We start from the raw sequence: 25,673 nt of genomic DNA, 5'->3' as shown, positions 1-25,673 counted from the left end.
ACATCAGCTAGTTCCATCTTTCTACACCTTATTACCAACAGCCCTTCCAACATTAAAAAGTTAGACTGGGCATAGCCCAAATATCTCTAAACAGTGGGAGAAAGCCCAAAGGTGATGGTGGAGTAATACAGAGAACGTAGGGTTTAACAAGCGAGTATGATGGCTGAATCATCATATTGATATTTCTTTTAGTCTCCAGTATCTTAAAGCATCTAGAAGTAAAAACCTAAAATTGTGGAATTGTAACCCATACCAAACTCTGAAATCTGTTCTATAACTAATTGTGGCACTGTGCGTTGAAATTTTTTTTTGTATACATTATTTTTCACAAAAAAAGAAAAAAAATGATGATATATATATATATATATATATATATATATATATATATATATATTCCTTCGAGCCTCCAATGTTTTGGAGCAGCTAGAAGGAAAAATCTGAGGTGATGGTATGGTAGCCTATGACAAACTCTGAGATCTATCCTGTAACTACTCGGTGAAGAGTGCTTTGAAAACTGTTGCTTTTTTCTTTCTTTGTTTCGTATTTATGTTACATTATATAATTTTAAAAAGTTATTAAAAAAAAGTCCCGTCTACAATAGCTTACACCCACAGGAATGGATTAAAAGAACATGGCCTTTTCTGTGGAACATAGCTTCAGACTATCACAGCACCCACTCACTCTTAGCTTGACCAATGTCATTGAAAAGCAGATATAAAGCCAGCAGATATGAGGCAGGGTTAGAATTAGGGCACTGGTTGGCTGACAAGCAAAGGGAAAATTCCAAGCAGTCAGGCCACAAGGAAAAAGATATCTTTGAAAAGAACACCAATAAGCAGTACCTGGGTCCACCTGAAAGAGTCATCTATGGTCAAGCATCCACAAAGGAGGGAAAAAGGGAAGGGTAGTAAAATAGTTTTTAAAAAAATTGCAAAGGGAACAAATATCTATAAAACAGATTACCCCATATTGCTGGGGCCCCTCGCCTCTTGCCTCTATCATCTTGCAAGAGTGCCCACATGCTCCTTCTCTGCCTTGTACCCAACAAAGTTTGTACCTGCTTGCTCTATCTGTACTGTGCACTTGAATTCTTTCGTGCAAAGCAGTCAAGAACCTAGACCCAAATACAGCAACAGAACCACAGAGAACTGCCCAACAGATGACACCCTCCCCACCACCCAAACTAGGACATTGGCAAATCTCTCCAGCGCATCAGATCACTTTACAGCCTGGGGCATTGGGAGGACAAAAGAAGGCAAAGCCAATTCTTCAACAGTTACAGGTGAGTTTATGTTAAAAGCCTATCACAAACTCCTCTAATCTTCATGGGTTTTAACTTCTTTGTATTTGAACAGAAGACAACAATGAATAAGAATCTAAACAAGTAGAGTGCTTTATTGTCAAATGAAAGGATGTGCCCATCCCAAATCTTCCACCTTATTCAATGAGTGAATGGAATTGCCCGAAGCATATGAGTATTGATTTTGGAACAGTAATTAAAATCTAATGGAGTTAATCAGTTTTATATAGAACTATAAATTTCATCCAAAGACATAAAAATTGCCAAATAAGAATATCTGACTCTGCTGATTTACTGAATTTTTAAAATTCAGATTTCATTTTCTGACATTGTTCTTCATTTTAACTGAGCAAACTATCCACACCATCTGTAGTGCTGGATATTTTATTCTAAGAGGGGGAGAAAGAAGAGAATCATTTGGTGCTTTATGGGGGTCAAATTATACATCAAACAAAGTAGGCAGTTCTTTCACCAGAAATGTTTCATAAAGTTAAATGGTTCTTTCAAGATTATGCTGACAATAGTCTTCAGTCTTTACTATAATATAGTCTATGACCTCACTAATAAGGATACTAACGTATCATCAAAAAATGCTGTTAATTGAAAACTGTAAGTCTAATTAAGCAGGGATGTGACCATGCATAACATATAATTAATAGAATGAAAAGATTGCATTACACCAACTGCTACCCAGAAAAAAACTACAAGGACAGTCCAGCAGTTCAAAGACTCCTCACATCCTTTTTTGTTAAATTTACTGATGGCATGTCCCTTTCATTAAAATATAGACTTCATAGCAAAATGACTTAAAACCAGAAGAAAAAAGTAGAGCCAGAATTGAAATAAAAGATGGTAAGAGGGCAGCTGCTAAAGATTCAATCTTTTAAGGGCCCTAAAACACAATCGAAAGAAATCAGAAATCAATTAACTTATACTGGATGTCACCAAGATGGCAGAGTGAGATTTTCAGGATTCTATCCCCCCAACGGAAGTTTTAAATAACTCATAAAAATTGAGAACCACCCTTCTCAGAACTCCAGAAAACAGTAAAAGAGTTGCAGTAACTGGGTAAGCTCCAAATGGAGAGAAATGAGACTTAAAAACGGTTGGAAAGCCTCCTAGTGACCTTGATGGCCTGGTGCAGTGCTGGCCCACACACCCAGAGTGGGCCACTGCTCCTGGATCTGGAGGGAGCAGAGTAACCACACACAAGGATACACCTCTGCACAATTTGTCTAGGAGCAGTCAGAGGAGTGAAACAGCAATGAAACTTTTCACAGGCTCACTGCCTCAGAAAATAAAAGCAACTCACAGTGTAGCAAAATACTATACGATAGGGCTCACAGTGTAGCTAAAATATTGTATGGTAGGGATGGAAATGCATCAGTGCCCAGATTAATTTAAGAAGAAATTAAAAACAAACAAAACTATAACAAGTACAGAGATTGAATCGATAATTTAAAAACTTCCACCAAAAAAAATACCAGGGCCAGATGGCTTTGCAGAGGAATTCTACAAAACATTTGAAGAAGAATTAATACAAATCCTTCCCAAAGAATTCAACAGGAGGGATCATTTCCTATTGCAGTCTATGAGACTAGCATTACTCTGACACTAAAGCCTGGTAAAGTTATCACAAGTAAAGAAAATTACAGAAAAAATTCCCTTATAAATATAGATGCAAAAATCCTTAACAAAATACTGGCAAACCAAATACACTAGCATATTAAAAAGATTATTCATCATGACCAAGTGGAATTTATCCCAGGAATGCAAGGGTGGTTCAACATATGAAAATTAATCAGTGTAATACACTACAAAAAGAAAATGAAAGGGAAAAAAACACCATCATCTCAACTGATGCAAAAAAAAAAAGCCTCCAACAAAATCCAGCACACTTTCTTGATGAAAACAATCCCAAAAGTAGGACTTAAAGGGAACTTTCTCAACATGATAAAAGCCAAAAAATGAAAAGCCTACAGCTAACATCATATTCAGTGATATAAGGCTTAATGTTTCCCCCAAGATCAGGAACAACACAAGAAAGCCTGCTTTCACCACTTCTATCCAATATTGCACTAAAATTCCTTGCCAAAACAATTAGGCAAGTAAAAGAAAAGTATCCAAATCAGAAAGAAAGAAGTAAAACTACTCTATTTGCAGGTGACATGAATCTTACAGACATAAAACCCAAAGAAATCTACCAGAAAAACAATTAGAGTTAATAACTGAATTCAGCAAAGTGGCAGGATTCAAGATCAATGCAAAAACAAATATTTCCCTATACACTAATAATAAACAGTATGAAGAGGAAATTAAGAAAACAATTCCACTTACAGAAACATCTGAAAGAATAAAATATCTAGGAATAAATGCCTCAATATTCCTAGGATAAAAAAAAATTTATATACCGAAAACTACAAAACACTGCTAAAAGAAATTAAAGTCCTAAATAAATGGCAAGATCTCCCATGTTCATGTATCAGAAGCATTAACATTGCCAATACCCAAAGCAGTACGCAAATTCACTGCAATCCTATTTAAATACCAGCAGCATCTTTTGCAGAAATGGAAAAAACAATCCAGAATAGTCAAAACAATCTTGAAAAAGAAGTACAGGCTTAGAGGACTCACACTCTCCAATTTCAGATTTCATTACAAAGCAACAGTCAACAAAACAGTGTGGCCTGACACAAAGATAGACAAATGGATCAGTGGAACTGAACTGAAATCCAGAAATAGAGCCACACATCTATGGCCAGTTGATTTTTGACAAAATCAAAACTGTCATAAAAGTTTGTGAGTACATGCAGGGCAGACAGAAAGGTCTCCCTCTTGGACCTGAGAAAGATATTTAAGCAAAGTAGTAACCAACTATAACCAACTTCTGAAGGACAAATTAAAAGTTGTTTATAAATTTTTTTAAAAGGTTTATTATGGAAAAAAATAGTACATTTAGTATTGGACCGTCTAAAGAGAAAATGGTTTTATTTTATTATCTGAATTCTAAATCCTATACCACCTAAGAAATTGATTTTATAGGAAAACTGTTTTTAAAAATCTCATAGGTAAGCAAACTACAGAAAAATGGAACTCATTTTGCCCACATTTAAAAAAAAAGCATCTAGATCAAAAAGGCAGATTAAGAGCATGTTAAAATCTTTCCCTTCTAGTAGCAAGCACTTAAAATGATAGATTAAATATAACAAATGTATTTAATCCAGGATGTAGATATAAGTATGTGAATAACACATTTGTACTTGAAGATGAGAAAATGAAATCTCCATAGATTAGAAACAGAGAGGAACTGAATAATAAACACTCAAGCCTCATGGACCAAAGGAATTCCAATCTGGGTGTGGGATACTGAAACTAGGGTTCCGGTGGTGTTATGGGATTGAGTCCCAAAAGCAATTTATATGAGGCATGCAGCCCAAACTATGTTCTGCAATTTAAGCGGGTACCAGATATAAGTCCCTTTTCCGCAAATACCTCAGCCCACCTGTCTATGGTTATGGCTGTGTTTCAGTTTGCTAAAGCTGCCAAAATGCAAAGTATCAGAAATCAGTTGGCTTTTTCAACAGGGATTTATTAGTTATGAATTACAATCTAAGACCACGGAAATGTCCAATTGAAGGCATCAACAAGATATCGTCACTGAAGAAAGGCTGATGGCATCCAGAGTTCCTCTGTCACATGGAAAGGCATCTCTGGTCCTCCACTCCAGGCTCAGTTGCTTTTAGGTCCCACGGGTCCTTGCTTGCTTCTCCGGGAGCCCCTCTCTGAGCTCTCTGGGTTTTGCAAGTCTTCCCTTAGCGTCTTCAGAGCGTTTCTCTTTCTCTGCATGCTTCACTTGGTTTCATCTCTCTGCTCTCTACATGTCTCTCTGTGTGTTTTCTGTCTTTTATTCTCTTCGTAGAGAACTGCAGTAAGAGGATTAAGACTCGCCTTGAATTGGGTGTGTTACATGTCCAACCTAAACAAAACGCCCCACCCACAACAGGTCTGCCTCCCAAGGAATGGATTAAAGTTTCATAGTCTTGTCCGGGGTACATAACAGATTCAAACCAGCAAAAGGCTGAAAAAGATTCCCCTAAGACACAGGGCACAGACCATCCCACGTACAGTACAGAGTCCATGTTCACACTAGCTGTGCAAAGCAAGATCGCATGCCGCACAACCAACATGATATCCATCCCACAGAGTTGGGATGGAGGTGTTTTTGGCACTTAACTAAAATCCAAGGTGGCGCCATTCATTGAGCTAGACCTAATTTTGATTCTTTTAAAAGGAATGAGGCAGAAGTTTCTGAACACTAATAGACTAAAAGACTAATCTAAACGTACTGCAATTACACCTTTACTCTCTATCCTCCAAAAATACGTAAACAATATTCAGTTATTAACTAACATAGTCCCGTGTTAGTGAGATGTTTATTTGTTTTCAGATAATAAAAGAGCAGTGGACCTCTATCTCTATCCCAAATTTATGGACAATGAACAAACATTTTTCCCACAAACAAGAGATTTCAATGCTCTATAGAATACATAGGTCATATTTTAATTTAAACTAAACAAAAACAATATCCAGAAAAATGGAGAGCTTTTCCAATTTTTTGTGTAAAGCAACATTAACAGAAGAGATCAGCAAAGACATTTTCCACCTTGAAGAGAGGGCTGTAGTTATACTTTTTTCCTTTGGGATCCTCTATCTGCATTGTGTACTTCGGTCCAATTGAAACAAAATGTTCCGACTTGGAGAAACAGTGATATTCATAGCCTAAGGTTTGTCTCACAGTGTAATTCCACCAGTAATATTTTTATGGTAGCAGAAAATGGGAAAACATGGATATTTTGACTTGTAGTACTAAATTTAATGCGTCAGGTTTAATGACAGCACTTCTGAGGAGAGGGAAAAGTAAGCTTTCAATATGACTAGTCCAGAAAAAAATATGTACAATGTTGTTGCAGAAATTGCTTACTCAGAATTTCAAAGTATAGGCTTTAAGGTTCTAAACTATAGAACGACATAAATGGCTTACTATATATATCACAGATTGCAAAAGGATTGCACAGACAATTCCCCGGGGTTAATGCAGCCTCTAAAATAAAAAACAAAATAAAAGACAGAGCAAAAGACATTTTTTCTATTTTTATTACATTCTCTTGTCTTTTATAATAAATTAATAGAATTCTGGTTTACTGAACAGATATTAGGGTCCATAAAAGCAGCTTAGAAACAAGCCTGTTTTCCACAGAAATGACATGTTTAAGAAAATAAAGAAAAGGAGAGGAAAGGAAAAGAAAAGTCTTGGTTTGTGAGTATATGTATATTATTTCTTAGGTTCTCCAAGTATAATAGAAATCATCAGAGAGCTTAAGCCACATTCTTTCACTGGTGTCTGGCCATGTGTCAGAGTGCTGACACGTATCAGATGGCGATACTGAGTACAGAAATAAACTTCTTCCAAGAGAAGTGCAAATGCACCATCTTGTTCAATCTAGCATTTATCCATATTAGGGTGGAGAACTGGAAATCATTTTAATGTAGAAGTAAGAACTTCAGGAGAGTTTGCAGAGTTTGTACTTTGTAAAGAATAAAACTATAATAATAGACACAAATATGTGTATATGTCTATACACACACATAAAATTCACTTAAACATTCATCTCTGGGAATGAGAATTAGTCAGGCTGATAATGAGAAAAGTAAAATTTTATTTATCTTTTTATTCCCTTTCATAACTTTTGAATTTCATATACACATTTTCATTTTTATGGTCACAAATTTTAAATGTTTAAAGAAAATAAATGCAAACTAATATGAAAAATAAAAACAACTCAATAGAAAAATGAGCAAAGAATATGAAGAAACAGTGCAGAAAATGAGTAAAAATGGTATTTAAACATATAAAAATGTTTAACTTCAGTTATAACAAGAAAAATATACATCAAAATGATGTAAAGAGACAACTTTTCACTTATCAGATTGGCAAATACCCTGAAGTTTGATAACATATTGTCTTGGTGGAGTAGCGGAGAGAGGGTTAGTTTGCAAGCTGCTGGTATGTGATATACCAAAACTGGGGCAGCTTTTAAAAGGGGGAATTTTATAAGTTACAAGTCTGCAGTTCTAAGGAAGCAGAAGTGTCCAAATTAGGCACCAACAAGAGGTTCTTCACTCAAGGAAGGCCAATGGGTCAGGAACACCTCTGTCATCTGGGATGTCATGTGGCTGGCATCTACTGGTCCCTTGCTCCTGGGCTCCATTGCTTTCAGCATCTGTTCATTTGGGGGTTCCTCACTTTGCTCCTCCAGGGCTGGCTTTCATCTCTTGGCTTCCCTTGGCTCTCTCCAGGTTCTGGCTTGCTTAAAATCTCATGGCAACGTCTGCTGGGCTCCAAGCATCTCCAAACATTTGTGTCTCTGTTCTCCAAGGATTGGTATCTGTGGCTTCTGTCATTTCTGAAGGCTCTGTCATTTCTGAGATCTCTCTAAAGTGTTTCCCCTTTTAAAAGCCTCTAGTAAACTAATCAAGACCCACCTGGAATGAGTGGAGTCACATCTCCAAGGAAATAATCTAATCAAAAGATTCCAACCTACATTATTAAGTCAGGATTAAAAGAAACAGCTGCTCCCACAAGACTGGATCAGGATTAGAAAGCATGGTTTTTCTAGGGTACATACTTCTTTCAAACCAGCACAGGGGGAAATCATTTTCATTCATTGCTGTTAAAATTGTATAAGGGGCAATAATTGGGAACCAAGATAGCGGCTTAGCAGGGTGTGGGGTTTAGTTTGTCCTCCAGAGTAGCTAGTAAATAGCCAGGAACAGGACAGAACAACTGCTGGGGCCACATCAGTGACCGGACACACAGTGTACCCCACTCTGGACCAGCTGGGCCAGCTGCGAGTTCCCCCAGAACCATGAGTTCCCCAAACCACAGTGGCCAGTGCCCCTCACCTGCAGGCTGCTTCCCAGAGGGGAAAGAAAAGACATTTTGCTAGTATCAGGAGCTGAGCCCAACCAAACTCCAATTGTGGAATTAATTTACAAATTCTGACTACTAAAAATAGGCCCCCAGCTCAGCTGAACCTTGAGTAAAAGCAGAGGTCGCTGGTTTTTGCCCTGGTGCAGAGGGGGCAGGCTGATGGGAAAAGAAAAAAAAAGAAAAATACAGAGGTAGTTTTGGATTTGAAAAGGTCTGGGCCCTGAAGGAAAGGAGGGGGCACATAGGATCTAGAGATACACAGAGCAATGTACCAACTTAAACTCTTGATTGGCAAACCCAAGGAGAGGGGGTCCCACTCTGAAAAGGATTTTTCTCTTTCATTTTGGTGACTGTGTTTCTATGGCTTGACTGCTCTTTGGATACAGCGGCAAGGCTTTTCAGGCTCCACTGCCCCAGACATGGGCAGAAACAAATTGTTTGAGAGCTTGTCTGGAACTTGTACCTTCCCCAGGAGAGAGGCAGGGCCCAGCTCAGGTGGAATCCCTCCCTCAAGGAGTTCAGACCCCAGGGCCTGGAAAAGTAAAGCCATTAAAACCAGCCTACAACCTCTCCTCTGTCTCCACCATGCCCCCAGCAGGGAGAGTCTGCCAAAGTTAAAGGTACCACCTTATACTGGTGGGACCTGCAGGCAGAGAAGTGCCACATACTGGGCAGGACAGGAAAAATGCAGAGTCCAGAGACTTCATAGGAAAGTCTTTTAATCTTTTGGGTCTCACCCTCAGGGAAAACGATGCAGGTAACTCTTTCTTCCTGAGAGGAGACCAGTTTGGTCTGGGAAAATCTAACTGGGTCTATAATACCTAAGTAGACCCTCCTAAGGAGTGCAGGGAGGGCAGCATACAGGCAGGGCAAGAAACAAAAAAATAAGAACTGAAATTTCTTATCTATAAAACAAAACCTAAGCTAAAGGACTAGAATAAGCTGAACTGAATGTCAAAGAACAGATAGACAATGAAGTCATCCAACAAGAAAATCCAGGGTAAGAAAAAAGTGAAAACAATCTCCAGAATAAACTAATTAAGATAATTAAATGCCTAGATGCCAACAAGAAATAAGTAATCATACTAGGAAAAGTGAAGATATGACCCAGTCAAAGGAACAAACTAATCGTTCAAATGAGATACTGGAGCTGAAACAATTAATTCAGAATGTTCAAACAGACATGGAAAACCTCATCAAAAATCAAATCAATGAATTGAGGGAGGATATAAAGAAGGCAAGGAATGAACAAAAAGAAGAAACTGAAAGTCTGAAAAAACAAATCACAGAACTTATAGAAATGAAAGCCACAGTAGAACAGATGAAGAAACAGTGGAAACCTACAATGTCAGATTTCAAGAGGCAGAAGATAGGATTAGTGAACTGGAGGACGGGACATCTGAATCTGACAAGCAAAAGAAAATATAGAGAAAAGAATGGAAAAATATAAGCAGGGACACAGGGAATTGAATGACAACATGAAGCACATGAATATACGTGTTGTGGGTGTCCCAGAAGGAGAAGAGAAGGGAAAAGGAGGAGAAAAACTAATGGAGGAAATTATCACTGAAAATTTCCCAACTCTTATGGAAGATTTAAAATTACTGATCCAAGAAGCACAGCAGACCACAAACAAAATAGATGCAAATAGACATACTTCAAGACAGTTACTAATCAGAACATCAGATATCAAAGATTGTACAAGGGTATAACCCTTCTGGAGGGCCTTTTGGCAATATCTACCAAAATTTAAAATCCCACATACCCTTTGACCCAGTAATCCCATTTGTAGGATTTTATCCTACAGATATATGAAAAGAATGTATATCTAAGGTTATTCATTGCTATATGTTTAATAAGAGCAAAATTTTGGTACCAATCTAAACTTCTATTAATGGGGTCAAGCAAGACAAATTGTGGTAAATCCATTCTATATAGTGTGATGCAACTATTAAAGTTCTTTACAGATGTATATATAAGCTCAAAGACATAGTAAAAAAACAATGGTACATAGTATGTACCATTTGAATTCTTTAAATAGGATATATAATCATTTGCTTATGTATACATAAAATAACTGGAAAAATATTTTTTTAAACTGCCAGTGAAATGCAAAATTGGGTGGCAGTGGGGACAAGAGTGGGAGGTGGACTCTTCACACTATACTTTTATACTTTTGATTTTTGATCCTTGTTAATGTATTATTTATTAAAAAATAAAATAAGATAGTATTGAATAATAATAGCTAACACTTACTAGTACATGACCTGTACAAAACGCTGCAGTGCTTTGCATAATAATTTATTTACACGTATTTTACAGATGAAGCCACTAGGCTTAGGGAGGCTAAGAATGCAATGAATAGCTCCCAGGGGTGGGACGTACATCAGGCAATCTGAGTCAGATGTGGTGCCGCCTCTCAACAGTAAGTATAGGGATATTGTTGTTAGGAGATACAGTTGTGATTAATCACTCTTTGCAAGTCGTAAGTGTCAATTACTGAAGTGATTTTACCAGTGACATTATCTTAAAAGTCTTTACATATAATATTCAAATGGAGTCATAAAAATGCATTAGGTCAGGAATCAGATGTGGATTCCAGCCTGGCTCTACTACTAATTTTCTTTTCTCCCAGCCTTCATCTTTATACATAGAAAATCAACTAAAGTCTTATCTAAGTTTCCATTTCTTTTTTTCACAGAAGCAGGCACCAGGAATTGAACCTGGGTCTCCAGCATGGCAGGCGAGCACTTGCCTGCTGAGCCACGTGGCCTTCCCTATCTAAGTTTTGTTTTAAAATCCAAATCTATTATGTGATCCAAGCCACCTGGATGGTGAAAAATCCTCCAGCAATTTGGGGTCATTCTTTTCTTTAAACTCAAGTAAAATGGCTTGTGCAGCTTCCCCAAGTCATCACAGAGTCTCGCCTCCTGACCCCTTCTCCCTACCCAAAGCCATATCTCTAATGCGTTTAAGACAACAGGGGTCATTTCCCATCCAGGCCCAGGTCAGGCTACAGGAAAGCCCACTCTTCTGCTGTTGCCTTAAACCTAAAACTGCTCCAGTTCTCAGCTGCCCTCTCTTACTGATGGTCACTACCTAGAACTCAGGAGATGACACCCCTCCTTTCCCACCCACCAAAGCACCATTAGCACAATAACATTCTGGGAAATGATGCAAGAGAATATATAAGGAGACGGAAACTACAAATAAACAACAAAGGAATGGCTTATTGCCTATGCAGTGTTTCGTTCTTGCTTTGCTGCCTTAGGGGATGGGGGTTATGCCCCTGTCTAATAGCGAAAGAAGAGAAACTCTACCTATTACCCTTTTCTAAGCCCGCCCTGCATAACAGGTATAGACGTTGTGATTATAAGAGGAAGGTTTGGCTAGAGGGTCAGCCTCTCCAGAACATCAGCTAGTTCCATGTCCCTACCCCTTATTACTGACAGCCCCTTCCAACATGGGAAAGTTGGAATGGCCATAGCCCAAATACTCCTAAAGAGAGGGAGAAAGAACAAAGGTGTTGTTGGAGTTATAGAGAGAAGGTAGCATTTAACAAATGAATATGAATGCTGAATCATTAAGTTGATTATTTCTTTTAGTCACCAGTATCTTAGAGCAGCTAGAAGAAAAAACCTAAAATTGTGGAATTATAACCCATACCAAACTCTGAAATCTGTTCTACAACTAATTGCTGTGCTGCACTTTGAAATTTATTGCTTTTTTTGTATATATGTTATTTTTCACAAAGAAGGGGGAAAAATTGATTGTGATGATAAAAAAATACTTTTTCCTTCTAGCCTCCTATATTCTGGGGCAGCTAGAAAGACAAATCTGGGAGGATGGGATGGTAGCCCATGACAAACTCTGGGGTCCACCCTGTTGTTGAAGAGTGCTTTGAAAATGACTGCTTTTTTCTTTCTTTGCTTTGTGTATGTGTTATACTCAACAATTTTTTAAAAAGTTAAAAAAAAGAGTAAGATTTGAGCCAGAGAAGTTTGGTTTTAGTCTGAGTGGCTATTTCTCTATAGGTTCCAAATGGATGAATTTCCATAGAGGTGACTATATGCGAGAGCTCATGAACTGTCTTTTATTTAATCATCCATCCCCTGAAAGTCATAAACTCAGTAAAGGTGAAACACAGAAAACAGCTTCTTGGTTTCCCTTAATTAAGACATCATCTCTGTAATAGCGGAAGATAAAGCCTTCAAGCTTCCATGTGATTTAAAATTTCCTCTATCAACAGTGTGGTCGCCAAGAAGAAAATGTACACACCCCTTGGGCAAGATGGTGAAAATATATTACTGTGCTGTGCAGGTAGAAGCAAATCGCTGCTAGTGATATTTTTTTTGGGGGGGGGGAGGTCTGTGGTCCAGGAATCGAACCCAGGTCTCCTGCGTGAAAAGCAGGCATTCTAACCACTGAACCACTGTGCACTCTTGGTGGGTTTCTTTTAAAGGTACAGATTTAGCAATAAATTCTTTGACTAATCAGTTACTAAATATCGCCCACAGGGCATGCTGGATTGTTTTCCCAGAACTGAAACCATAACAAGTCCTGTGTCTCATGGTGGAAACAATTTTATAACAGCGACAACCTCCAGCTAGTCTCTCAAAATCATTTAGAATGACCACATGGAGAAACTGAAGGACAAAACAGTTGCCTACACGGCTCTTGTAGATCTTTGATCTTCTAGAGACCTTGCAGATTGCCTCCAGCATTCTGCATTTTTCACATTCATTCTGCAGTCATCCGTCTTAAATAATGGTACGCGCTGATGCTCAGTGCTCGCACCCACAGCTGTTTCAGTCACTCGAGTCCATTTGTGTCCAGAAGCTGGTGTTCTGCACGACTTTAGCAGATGAAAAGACAGTAAGTCAGGAAAACGAATGGCTCTGCTTCTCTTAATTCAGTAATTAAAAGTAACTATTTCCTTGGGCTCATCATCCCCTTCCTCACCCAACTCCTCCCCAAATACCCTATCAGTATTTCTTTCCCTCAGAATCCATCAAGCTTTCCTGGTTATTTCCGTATGGTTTCCAATCCTGTGTCTAGCAGTTTTCCGAGGAAAGCAGGTTATACTGTCCCATGTGCAGTGGATTCAAACACAGATATGAGGCCCATGATCCTAGCAAAGATAGACAAGGACGAGAGTCCCCTGGAGGCACCCCCGACCCCCACCTCAGGCCCTGGCAAAGCAGCTGTTACCTTCAAGCCATTGCTTCAACAGCAGTAGGAGGCAGCCCAGGAGCTCTTCATCAGCTGGGATCCAAGACGCCATGGTTCAGCCCCCACCTGGCCTCTGTGGCAGCAGAGTATATGGCTGTGCCCATCGGAATGATGGGAGACAAGAGGTGGGCACGGTGTTGCGGCTAATGGCTCTGGTCCAGACTACCCAACTCAGCTGCCTTCCAGCTGTGTGTTCTTGACCCAATTAGCATTTTCTCTATTAAAGAGGGGCTAATACCTCCCTCATGGGCTCTTTTTGAGCACTAAATGAGTTAATACATAAAGCACTTAGTGCCCAGCAGAAGGTAACTACTCAAACAAATGTGAGTAGAATTAGCTATCATTATATTTAGTTGATTTTATCCGCCCCGTTGATCTCAGACTCTCACGATTTAAGCATGCATCCTTTCAACTAGATATTTTCTCTCATGTTAGCAACTTCCTCAATTTCTCATAGGAGAAAAATCAAGACTCAGTTTTAATTACAGAAGGTCCATGCATCATTTCCTATTGGTTCTCTCTGCCATCAGCGTAGATGGTTTACTGGAAACAAATCAAAAACAGAACTTATTTTCTACTTTATAAATGTCACATATACTAATCAACGTCAATAACCCATTTTATTTTATCTTCCCTGCCCCCAATTATTTATTTATTTATTGTCCTTATTTTTTACTCATCTGTCCATAGCCTAGCTAAAGCCACTTTTTCATTTTTATGAAAACAAGGTTTTCACAATCACACTGTCACATTGTAAAAGCTATATAGTTATACAATTGTCTTCAAGAATCAAGAACACTGGAATACAGTTTCAGTACACCTCTCCAATATACCATCAACTAAAAAGGGATATCTATATAATGCATAAGAATAACCTCCAGGATAACCTCCCAACTCTATTTGAAATCTCTCAGCCACTGAAACTTTATTTTGTCTCATTTCTCTCTTCCCACTTTTGGTCAAGAAGCCTTTCTCAATCCCGTGATGCTGAGTCCTGGTTCATCCCCAAGAGCCCCGTTCCACCTTACCAGGGAGATGTACACCCCTGGGAGTCATGTCCCAGTTGCAGGGGAGAGCGGTGAGTTCACCTGCTGAGTTGGCTTAGAGAGAGAAGCACATCTGAGCAACAAAAGAGGTTCTCTGGGGGTGACTCTCAAACATAATTATAAGTAGGTTAGCTTCTCTTTTGTAAGAATAAATTTCAAACGGGTGAACCCCAAGATCAAGGGCTCGGCCCATTGAATTGGTTGTCCCAACTGCTTGTGAGAATATTGGGAATTCTCCAGATGGGAAAGTTGGATATTTCCTCCTTTCTCCCCAGTCCCTCCAGGGGGCTTTACCAACACTTTTTATTCTCTGTCCAAATTACTCAGGGATGTATCAGGGTAACACACTGACCTGTACAAACCGACAAGATCTCACGCCCTATTCAAGATTCCATATAATTATGTGTTCAAATAATTTGACCATTCAAGTTAAATTAGATATTGTGCTACTAAAAGTATAATTTTTGCACCAAATAAGCATCTCTCTCTTTGCTCTCACACATAAGTTGAAGTTTTAAAATATAGACCATATCGTCCTTTACCCTGCACTCTGACTTACCTTAGTCCTGACCAGATCAGCTTCATTCATATCTGTAAGTAAAGCCTGATCACAAAGCCACTTCTTAGTAAGTACTGGCGAGAAAAGGTGCTTCTTCGCACACTGTAAAAGCTGCAGACAACTCAGTGCCAACTGTCCTCAGGTTTAGGTTTTTAGATTAAATTATAAAACAACAGAAAATGTCCCATTTAACATCCTGGTTCACTTTATACCTGTTTTTCCCTGGTGAGACATCAGAATGCATTAGGAAACTCCAGGCCACCCACAAAAGGTCAGTAAAGTGACACACAGTGAAAGACACAGAGAAAACTGCACAGTGATGAGTGTTAGGAGTGGCCCCCATTCAAATTTAACCAAAGACAAATGGTCTAAACCCAGAACTTCCCAGAGAGAGCAAATGAGAAATAAAATTGACCCAATTTATTTTGGCAGCAAACAGATTTTGGTCTATTTTCCTTCTTCTCCTGCAGAATATTGTTGGGTTTTGTTTTGTTTTGTTTTTTAAGCAGAGAAAAAATAATAATAAATGAAAGGAACCTGTCAGATCCCAGGTCAATTTTTAAATAAATCCTCTTATTTTCCAAGCGCAGCACCATGTTCACACCAGGCCTAAGGAAACTGGTGTAAATATTAGACAATTGAAAATTTAATCAATCGTCGATGTCCTTAGAGGCTCCAGGCTTCAGAATCACAGCCAGCAGCGCTTTATAAAAACCAAGTCCAGTTAGAATGCAAACATTTCTCCTCCACCAGTGTCAGACCAAGGAGAGATGATGGATTTGCTCCTGAGTTTGGACAGATTTTTTTTGTTCTGTCACATGCAAGGTAATAAGGTAGTGATCAAGGCTGCGTCTAGCTTTAGGGTTTAAAATATACCCAAGCACATGAGATAAAATAAGGAATTGATTATCAACCATTATTTACAAAACCAACCCTTATTTTAACGACTTATGCCTTGGATTTAGGGTTTATACATTTTTATTTCCTACATCAGATTTAGCGGCAAACCCCGGCTCTACTGATCACTAAAAGAAATGATAAATATCTCATATTTATAGCATAATTATCACGTTTGCCTTAGAAAATACCATTTGCCACCCACACATTACCTTTTCATCTAGCTGTTTAAGTGAAGATAATCATCCTACATGAGCCAAGCCCTCAACCTGGAGATTTTCTATCTCGTGTTCCCTTGGACCCTTGCAAAGACAATACAGAATGCCTGCAGTGCAAGATTAGGCCTAAACTTAATTATCTTGCAGCCTATTTCCTGAGTTTAATTAACTTTTCTGAGTGGTTTCCACTGCCATGAGGACTAGGCCCATTTTGTATTATTTAGTGTCACAATTTCTCCTCTCCCTCGCTCACAAGGGCAGCCCGGGCTCCCTCCAGACCTAACTGCCATGGCAAATGTAGATAGGAGAATGGAAAAACAGCTATGACAAAAACTAAGAACGTGCTGCTGTGCATACTAATACAGGGAGAGAAATCTATGAGTGCTATAAATAACCCCTTCTAGCCTCTAAATGAGCTGACTTTAAATATTTAATGATCTTGTTAAGTAAATTCAAATCATAGATTCAAATCCTCATTATTACTGTTCATCAGGCTCTTTTAGAAGCATAAATTGGACACAGACCTATAGGCTTTTATAAATGACTGTATGACACACAGTTGACCGTATAAAGGGTCCTGAGAAGACTATACTTTCAGAGAGCATGTGAATTAAGGACCTAGCCAAGACAGAGACAAACTCTCCTCCGTGAGTCGTGGAAAGGGCCTGGGTTTGGGGGAACAGCAGACTGAAACCGGTCCAGGCTGTCCCATTGTGAGCTCCTTAGCCATTAGCAAGTGATTCAATCTCTCCAGGCCTAAATTTTCATGCTTGTCAAATGCAGGTAAAGGTAAACACCCCACTGGGGAGCTGTGACTATTACATGAGATGGTCAAAACACTCCTTCGCCTTCCTCTTCCCCCACATAAGATATTTTGGGGAAACAAACTGTTTCTTTCCTGCAAATTAGACTATTGACTTTTTTTTTTTTTTGGCATAGGCAGGATCCGAGAACCGAACCCAGGTCTCCGGAATGGCAGGCGAGAAGTCTGCCGCTGAGCCACTGTTGCACCACCCAGTCTATTGACTGTTAAAGTGCCAGTACATCTTGTAAACGGCTGAGAGGGGATATAAAGAGGAAGACTGACCTGAAAGAAGAGGGGCCTTCTGGTGAGCCAGGTAAGGATTAAAAATCAAGAGGAAAGACTGTGAAGACTGAGTGTTGTTTGCAATAAAAATAAGTAAATAGAAAAGCAGGGGGAGGGCGGGCCATGGTGGCTCAGTGTCAGAGTCCTCGCCTGCCATGCCGGAGATCTGGGTTCGATTCCCGGTGCCTGCCCATGCAAAAAGGAAAAAAAAGGGGGGAAGGAAAAGCAGGAGTGGGGGGGGAGGGAGAGAAATAAAACACAAAACATCCAGGATATTCTGATGTAAAGTACAAGAAGGAGGGTCACAACTCACAGTGAACCCCAAAGGAAGACAGGAGGGCTGCAGCTCCCTCCCGGGCTCCAGTTTCCCACATCTGAGGACATCGGGAATGAGCTGCTCCATCCCTGTCTAAGGCACTGGCTACACCAGGGCCTGCCAGCTTTGCTACTGTTGGCATTACATCCTCATGCCATCGCACTGACCAAGAACTCTCCACTCCACATTCATCTGCTTGCTGCTTTCATGCAGAATTCTCAAATCCACCTTGCCAGGGTAACAACCTCAAGAATCAGTCCAGCATCTGATGCCATTATTTACAAATCTGGTTGTAAATGCTTGTGGATGACAGAGTGCCTCTATTTCCTCCTGCGTGGTCCATAACTTTGGCTCTTACAGCCCAAGTAGCAATCTATATTTTCCATTAAAATTTAAAATACTCAGTCTTGAGATTATCCTGAGCCAGGGACAGCCTCTGCGGTTGAATGGTCTCCAGCCTGCTCCTCTTCCCCTGCCTGCCACACACTCCACTGCCCGGACCTAAATCATCCCCACACTCCCTGTTCTTGTACCTGCCAACATCATCCACTGTCTGAATGCAGCTTGCAGCTGTTTATTTACAATTAGATCTGCCAGCTGGAAAGCAAACATTCTACATTACTGAATCAATGTTACAGGGAGAGAGAAAAAAAATCAGGTACAGCATGAAATGGAGGACAGGAACGTTGCATTATATTGCAGCTGTCCTTGTCCGATGCCATTAGATGCTCTCAGCACTGAGAATGAATGTAACTAGAGTCTCTGACCCACTGTCGTCAGGTTGCAGATTTGACATCTAAGAAATACAGTCCACCCGAGGTGAAGATTTGGGCTTTGGAAGCCCAGAGCCTTCATTCTGATGACATTAACAATTCCGTCCTATGGGGCAGCTCTCTAGAATGCAGTAAAGGCTTCCACCGCCACTGCTTCTGTCGCTTTTATCTTCTTTTATAGCAAGGATTGTTCAGCGTGCAATCACACATATTGATATTGAACTTCAAATAATCTTGCATTACCATGTAGGTTATTGGAGAGGGAGGCACTCCCTCATTTAGGAAACCTCAGATAAGGATGAGGAACTAGTTCTCGTCAGAAAGCAGCTCTTTGGGTGGCCACGGTGGCTCAGCAGGCAAGACCACTTGCCTGGAATACCTAGAGGACCCGGGTTCAATTCCCGGTACCTGCTCATGTATTCAAAAAGAAAAGAAAACAACCCCTTACAGGTAGCCCTGCAATTTTTATTGGTTTATATATTTACAGACGTTCATGACATCGATTTGAGTTTGACTGTCGAGTCACATAGTGAAAGTTAAAATATTTATGCCTGTCTGGTTCCTCAAAATTGGTAGTAGAAATGCAGTAGCAAAGGTCCGAGAATGTGGATCGGACTTTAAAACTAATGCTTACGTTGGTGAGGCTGTTTCTTTAACCGTGGGACTCTTATTTGGTTTTTGTTAGTGTAAGTTTTACTTTTTATAGTAGTCAATGGGAGTGGTGATCAGGAAGGAAAGGCTACTAACATAAAACCGTAGGGTCACCAAACAAGAGATTTATACAACCTAATATTCTTAAAGCACAAGAATCACTTATGAATGCCGTCGTATGTGTCAACTCCCCTAAAGCTCACTGCAGTTTGATTGAGCAGCATTTCAAGTAAACTCTATTAAATGCTCCTCTCTGGCCCTGGTATGCTATGAATTTGAAGACCTCTGCTCTCTCCGTGCTGGCTCCTAATGGGAAACTCTATTGTACTCGGTGTAAATGCAAAAACATCTGCTGCAGTCACTAATAGCCTACTGGAAATATCCAGCCAAGGCCCCCTCTGCCCTCATTAGAAAACATGCTGACAGTCACCAGAAATACAATAAAACTTGGAGAGCAGAAATAAAGCACTCTCAGCCAAGTAGTGGGAGCGGTCTTAAATGGACGCAGGGTCTTCATTAAGAGTTTCCCGTGCGCTGTATGGAGGTTTTGTTTTCAACTGCAGGCACAGACTCTGTCCCTTTCAATCTAACTTCCTCAACCCCAAGGGCAGTCATCTAATTTTTTTTTTAATTAGAGGAGTTGCAAGTTTACAGAAAAATCATGCAGAAAACACAGAGTTCCCACATAGAGCCTCCTCCTCCCCCATTACTGACACTTGCATTAGTGTGCTGCATTTGTTGGAACTGAGGTATATTTGCTGGAATTGATGAAAGAACATTGTAACAATTGTCCCGTTAACTGCAGCCTAGGGTTTATACTAGGGTTCACTGTGTTGAACAGTCCTATGGGGTTTTTATAAACTCTAGTAACATATATACAACCTAAAATTTCCTCTTTTAACCAAAATATGTAATTCAGTGCTATTAACTACATTTCCAGTGTTGTACTATCACCACCATCCATGAACAAAAGTTTTCCATCGCCCTAAGAGAAGCTCTGCACACTCAACCATGAACTCTCCCTCCCCTACCCTCACCTCAGCCCCTGGTAACCCATTCTAATTTCCAATTCTACGAATTTGCTCATTCTATTTACTTCCTACAATATTTACAATATTTATCCTTTTGCGTCTAGCGGATTTTACTCAACATGCTGTCTTGAAGGTTCATCCACATTATCGCATGTATCAGAACTGCATTCCTTTTTCACAATGGAATCATATCTCATTGTATGTAGATATCACATTTTGTGTATCCATCCATTGTTTGATGGACACTTGGGTGGCTTCCATCTTTTGGCAATTGTGAGTGCTCCCCCTCTGAACGTCAGTGAATCATCTGACTGTATTCTATGTGGCTCACCTAATCTTTAAAATCACCTTATACATATTGAGCTCCCCAGGGTTCACAGGAGAAGACATGCTTTAAAAACACAAGTCAACACTGGGAGTTAGCTAAGTTGGCCATGTCTACAGCTAGCTTAGAGGAGGGTCATACTGCAGGGAAGGCAAACAGACCATCACAGGACTGACCACTCTGGGCATGAAGGATTAAGGCCACAAACACAAATGAGATCAATATAAATGGAAAGAGGACGCTTGCCTGCCATGCCAGAGGACCCGGGTTCGATTCCCGGTGCCTGCCCATGTAAAAAAAAAGTATATATATACATATATAAATGGAAAGAGTAGCACCAGTCCTGAGGATTTTACACGGATCACGACATGTAAAGCGTGGAGCAGTCATTTGATTCTTTGTTCCCATAATGAGCACTGTGGGCTAAAGTGAAGTCTTTTTCTCTCTCACCACAGCTCCCCAAGCAGGAACAAATTCAAGGGTATACAACCTGCTCAAAATCACTGTGTTATTATGGCTTCTTTCATTCTCTTTTTCGTTTGTCTTGCTCCTTGGAAGAATCCTTCTTTTCTTTTCTTTGCCTTCCTTACTCATTTCCATTCTTCAGGACGGCCAAATCACAGCAGCACACTGGTTTGGATTATTTGGTTGAATGCAGCGGAAATGGGTCCTGGATAACTTTAGCAAAGAAAAAAAAGAAGGAGAAGAGAAAGAGGAATAGTAAGAGGAAGAGGAGGAAGAGGAGGAAGAGGAGGAAGAGGAGGAGGAGGAGGAAGAGGAGGAAGAGGAGGAGGAGGAGGAGGAGGAGGAGGAGGAGGAGGAGGAGGAGGAGGAGGAGGTGGAGGAGGAAGAGGAGGAAGAGGAGGAGGAGGAGGAGGAGGAGGAGGAGGAGGAGGAGGAAGAGGAGGAAGAGGAGGAAGAGGAGGAAGAGGAGGAAGAGGAGGAAGAGGAGGAAGAGGAGGAAGAGGAGGAAGCAGAAAGAGAAGAAGAGGAGGAGGAGGACCTTGTTGGGGAATGAGAAATGAGGTGGTGCACCAAGTGAAAGACCAAGGCAAGCAGGCAGGTCCAGGAAGGATGAAAGCTGGGGTAACCGTCGGGAAATGATGGACCATTTCTTCCGAGTCAGCGTGAGGACGAGTCGGATCCAACCATTTTCGGTGTCGTCATGCTTCTCAGGATTCACATTCCTGGGCTGGGTATGAACCTACCCTTAGGCCGAGGAGGACCAGGCACCCTGGTTGAGATTCCCATGGTGACCCCATGGAAGGGGCTCTTGGAGGTCCACAGAGCTGGTGGCAGAGGAAGGTGTTCGGCGCGCTGGGCAGCATTGCCAGCAGCCATCCACCACCCCGGGCCGGGCACCCGTGGGGCGATGCGATGAAGCTCAAAGAAAGGACACAGCGGGCTCAGCTTGTAGGAGGGCGAGTCCAACCAGCTGCTCTCCACTGTGTGGCTAAACGCATCCTCCTCCTCCACCTGCACAGGATGCGTTTTTTTTTCCCTTTAAAATAGAAATTTCGCAATTCAGTATCTACCTTTCGCATGAGACACTTTTGCCCCTTAATTCTGATGAATTATTTCTATCATAAGGAAAGAACAAGATAAGGCTACAGAAAGGATCTCTAAAAAAATGCATTCTTCAACTGCATCAGCAATGGAACTTTTTTCAAACAGAACGTTCTGTAATGATGGAAATGTTCTTTATCTAAATGTCCAATACGGCAGCCACATGTGGCTATTGAGCACTCGAAATGTGGCTGATATGACTGAGGAAATGATTTGTATTTAATTTAAATTAATGTAACTGTAAATGTAAATAGCCAGCATGTGGACAAAGGTTAATTTGATTGTGGCATTGAGAGAGAAACCTTGGCACCTGGAAATGTGAATCTGGAATCTCAGCTGTGCCATCAAAGTAGTGATGGGTTGAGTACTCTTCAACCACTCTCTCGTGATTGGAAAAAAAGGCAAACAAGAAATTCCTCCATGACATGAAAAGGAGAAAGAAATAAAGTTAGATAGCCGTATTTGGCTATGGCTATCTGTTGGGCAGAGCAGAATAAATACATAACCTCCAAGAAATTCCTCGTCATGCTTATTTAGAATCCATATTGTTTTTGTCTGTTACTGCACTCATGCATTCCATCCATGTGGAGTGTGAAAAAATAGGCAACTCGGTATCTCTTGTACAAATGTGGCTAATAAGTCATCTTAAAAATACAAACCATCCCAGGCAAATAAGCAAAGCTTGGAAGTCTTATGTTCCAGCCCTGGTTGTTTGTAGATATGTGGCCTTGGGTAAGCCTGGTTTTCACTATCATTTCTTGAATAGAAAGGGAATAAACTACACTCTCTCAAGTCTCTTTTTCCAGTTCTATAAGCCACAATTTTATTTTTCTCCCACAGGACAAACGTAAATGACTACAGAGTCTAAGCTGGTAAATAAATGAGTAAAACTTTCCAAGCGGGACCTGGAGCAAATTGGAAAACACATGTCCCAACCAGCCATATAACTGGGAATGTTATCCCATTTATCTGGACATTGTGATTTTCAAAGAGACCTCAGGAATCCTTCTTCTTTATTGTTGACAACTGAAGCAATTAAAAAAAAATCTCCCGCGGTATGACCGTGGCTCAGTGGCAGAATTTCCACCTGCCATGCCGGAGACATGGTTCGATTCCTGGTGCCTGCTCATGCAAAAAAAATCTCTGTGCAGGCAGGGTGTGATATAGGCAGGTTTATAGGTAGATTTACAGTTTAGAACCTGGAGCACCAGGTGGGCCACGGTGGCTCAGTAGGCAGAGTTCTTGCCTGCCATGCTGGAGATCCAGGTTCAATTCCCAGTACCTACCCATGTAAAATATAAAGGTAATTTTAAAAAAACTCAAAAATCTTCGAGTGACCCCTCCAACCTCAGAGTTTTCTCAGCCTTCCTCCACAACCCCACGTTGCTCTCAATTTAAAGAGAGAAAAAGTATCATAACGCACTAAAGATAATCAAGAGATGCCCCGTCTTTCATTTATGATTTGTGAAATACTAGTTTAAGGGAATTAGAGACTTTGAGATTCACTAAAATTTTGTTTTAGGAGAAATACACGCGATTTATTGTCTGATAAAGCTGCAAATAATCACTGCCTAGAAATGTCTAATCTTTCGGAGAAGCCACCAGTTTTATCTGCAGTAGAGGAGGATGACCACGAGGTGGCAGCATTACATCATTAAAGACGCGCGGGCCTCGAAATCAGAATGTTTATAAAAGATGTCTTACACACAAAAATAAAAAACAAAAGACTAAGAATAAATAAATAAATAACAAAGAAAAAACAGAGATGCTCAACACTGTTCACATCAATCTAGATGCTTTCTAGAGTTTTTCTTAATGGATTGATTTCTTTAGAATTAATTTTCTGTCCCTTATTATTTGAAACCTATTATTATTACGTAGTCTTTCACCCTGCTATTCACCCTTAAATTTTTAGAATGTTCTGTTACCAATACTCTTGGGAGCTAAGAGGAATAAAATTTCAAAATGAGGATGTTATATATGATTTTTTTTTTTTAATTAAAGTAGCGTCCTGGCTGATTATTAGCTGCTTGGGTCATCTGTTCCTTGACTGTTGAATACTGCATTATTTAAAGAGAAATCCTGGATGATAAGAGCTGTGTTCTAGAACCCCAGAAGTACTGCACCGTAGCTCAGGAGACATCTAAATAGTGTCAGGGGTTGCACCTCTGTGCACTCTAGAAATAAAACCCAAATTCAGATCTTTACCATAATGCCTAAAAACCAGATCCCAGCAAACTGGGAATCAAGTCCTTTCTCTCACCTCCTCATTCTCACTCCTACCGCAGCCTTGTGGCTCCAGTTCCTCAGGAGAAGCTGCCATCTTCTCGCAGTTCCTAAGAGCCCACCCTTCCATGTCCTTTGCCCTCCTTAGGCAATTACATCTGCTGGCGTCCTTGCCTTTGGCCTTGGAAAGCCAGTGTTGGGAAGAGAGGGCCTGGACCAGTGAACTGGTTTTGACTTGCGTTGTTTGGCCCTGAGGGCTCAACTGCACAGTAACCCCTCCCAGAATGGAGGACAAATCTGTTCCATCTCCATTCCCAGAGGCAAAGAAGCAAATTCCTGGCAATTTGCCTGAACCACCATTTTTATCCCTTGTCATGGTCAGGTTCATATGTCAACTTGGCCAAGTGGTGGTAGCTGTTTGTCTGTTTGGACAAGTGCTGGCCTGTCTGTTGCAATGAAGACATTTCATAGAATTAAATCATGATCACATCAGCTGCATTCACAGCTGATTCCATTTGTAATCAGCCAAAGGGGAGTGTCTTCTGCAATGAGTGATGCTTAATCTAATCACTGGAAGCCTTTTAAGGAGGATTCAGAAGAGACAGGCTCTCTTCCTGCTTCGGCCAGTGAGTCTCTCCTGTGGAATTCATCCAGACCCTTCATCGGAATTGCAGCTTCAAAACCTGCCCTGCAGGTTTTGGACTCTACATTCCCATGGTCACGTGAGACACTTTCATAAATTTTATATTTGCAAGTGTTCCCTGTTGATTCTGTTTCTCTAGAGAACCCTGATGAATACATCTTGGTACCAGGAGTGGTTCTTAAGAAACAGAATCTTAAAAATGGGTTTTTATGAATGGTTTTCTACTCTGACTGGACTCAAAGGCACTAAGGACCCTGATTCCTATAATCAGAATGACACTCCCAAACCATGGAGTGAGTTGGCAACAGAGATAGTCAAAATATCTTCATTCGATTCTCCTAATGCTTCACCTTGTACAAAACCAGGATCTGGGGGATAATGTTTTTGACACCTTTACAGAGTTTTGTGGAAATAAGAGGTATAGAGATGTTGGCTGGTTGTTGTTAGATACACTGGACACATTAAGGAGTGAAAAGGATGGGTGTAAGGCTTCAAACAAGAAGCTTAAGTGCCATCTGACAGATATAGACGTTTCTATGAGTATCCTGAAGGAAAATCTTATTTCCTGTAGCCGTAGACTTGAGAGCTCTGAAAATCAGACTCAGAATATTATTGTTAGAGTAACAACTTTACAACGTAAACTGAAATCTCAATGTTGCATGGTGTCTGCCGTTAAAGTGAGGGCATTGATTGGAAAGGAGTGGGACCCTGAAAAATGGGATGGTGACATATGGATTGATAATGATGTTGGGGGTAAGGTTGAAACCCTAGACCATGCTGAGTCTTCTCTAGATAACCCTGTAATAGTCTGC

Source organism: Tamandua tetradactyla, chromosome 21 (assembly GCF_023851605.1).
Source record: "Tamandua tetradactyla isolate mTamTet1 chromosome 21, mTamTet1.pri, whole genome shotgun sequence".
NCBI classification, from domain to species: Eukaryota; Metazoa; Chordata; class Mammalia; order Pilosa; family Myrmecophagidae; genus Tamandua; species Tamandua tetradactyla.
Note: the sequence above shows the minus strand (reverse complement) of the source record.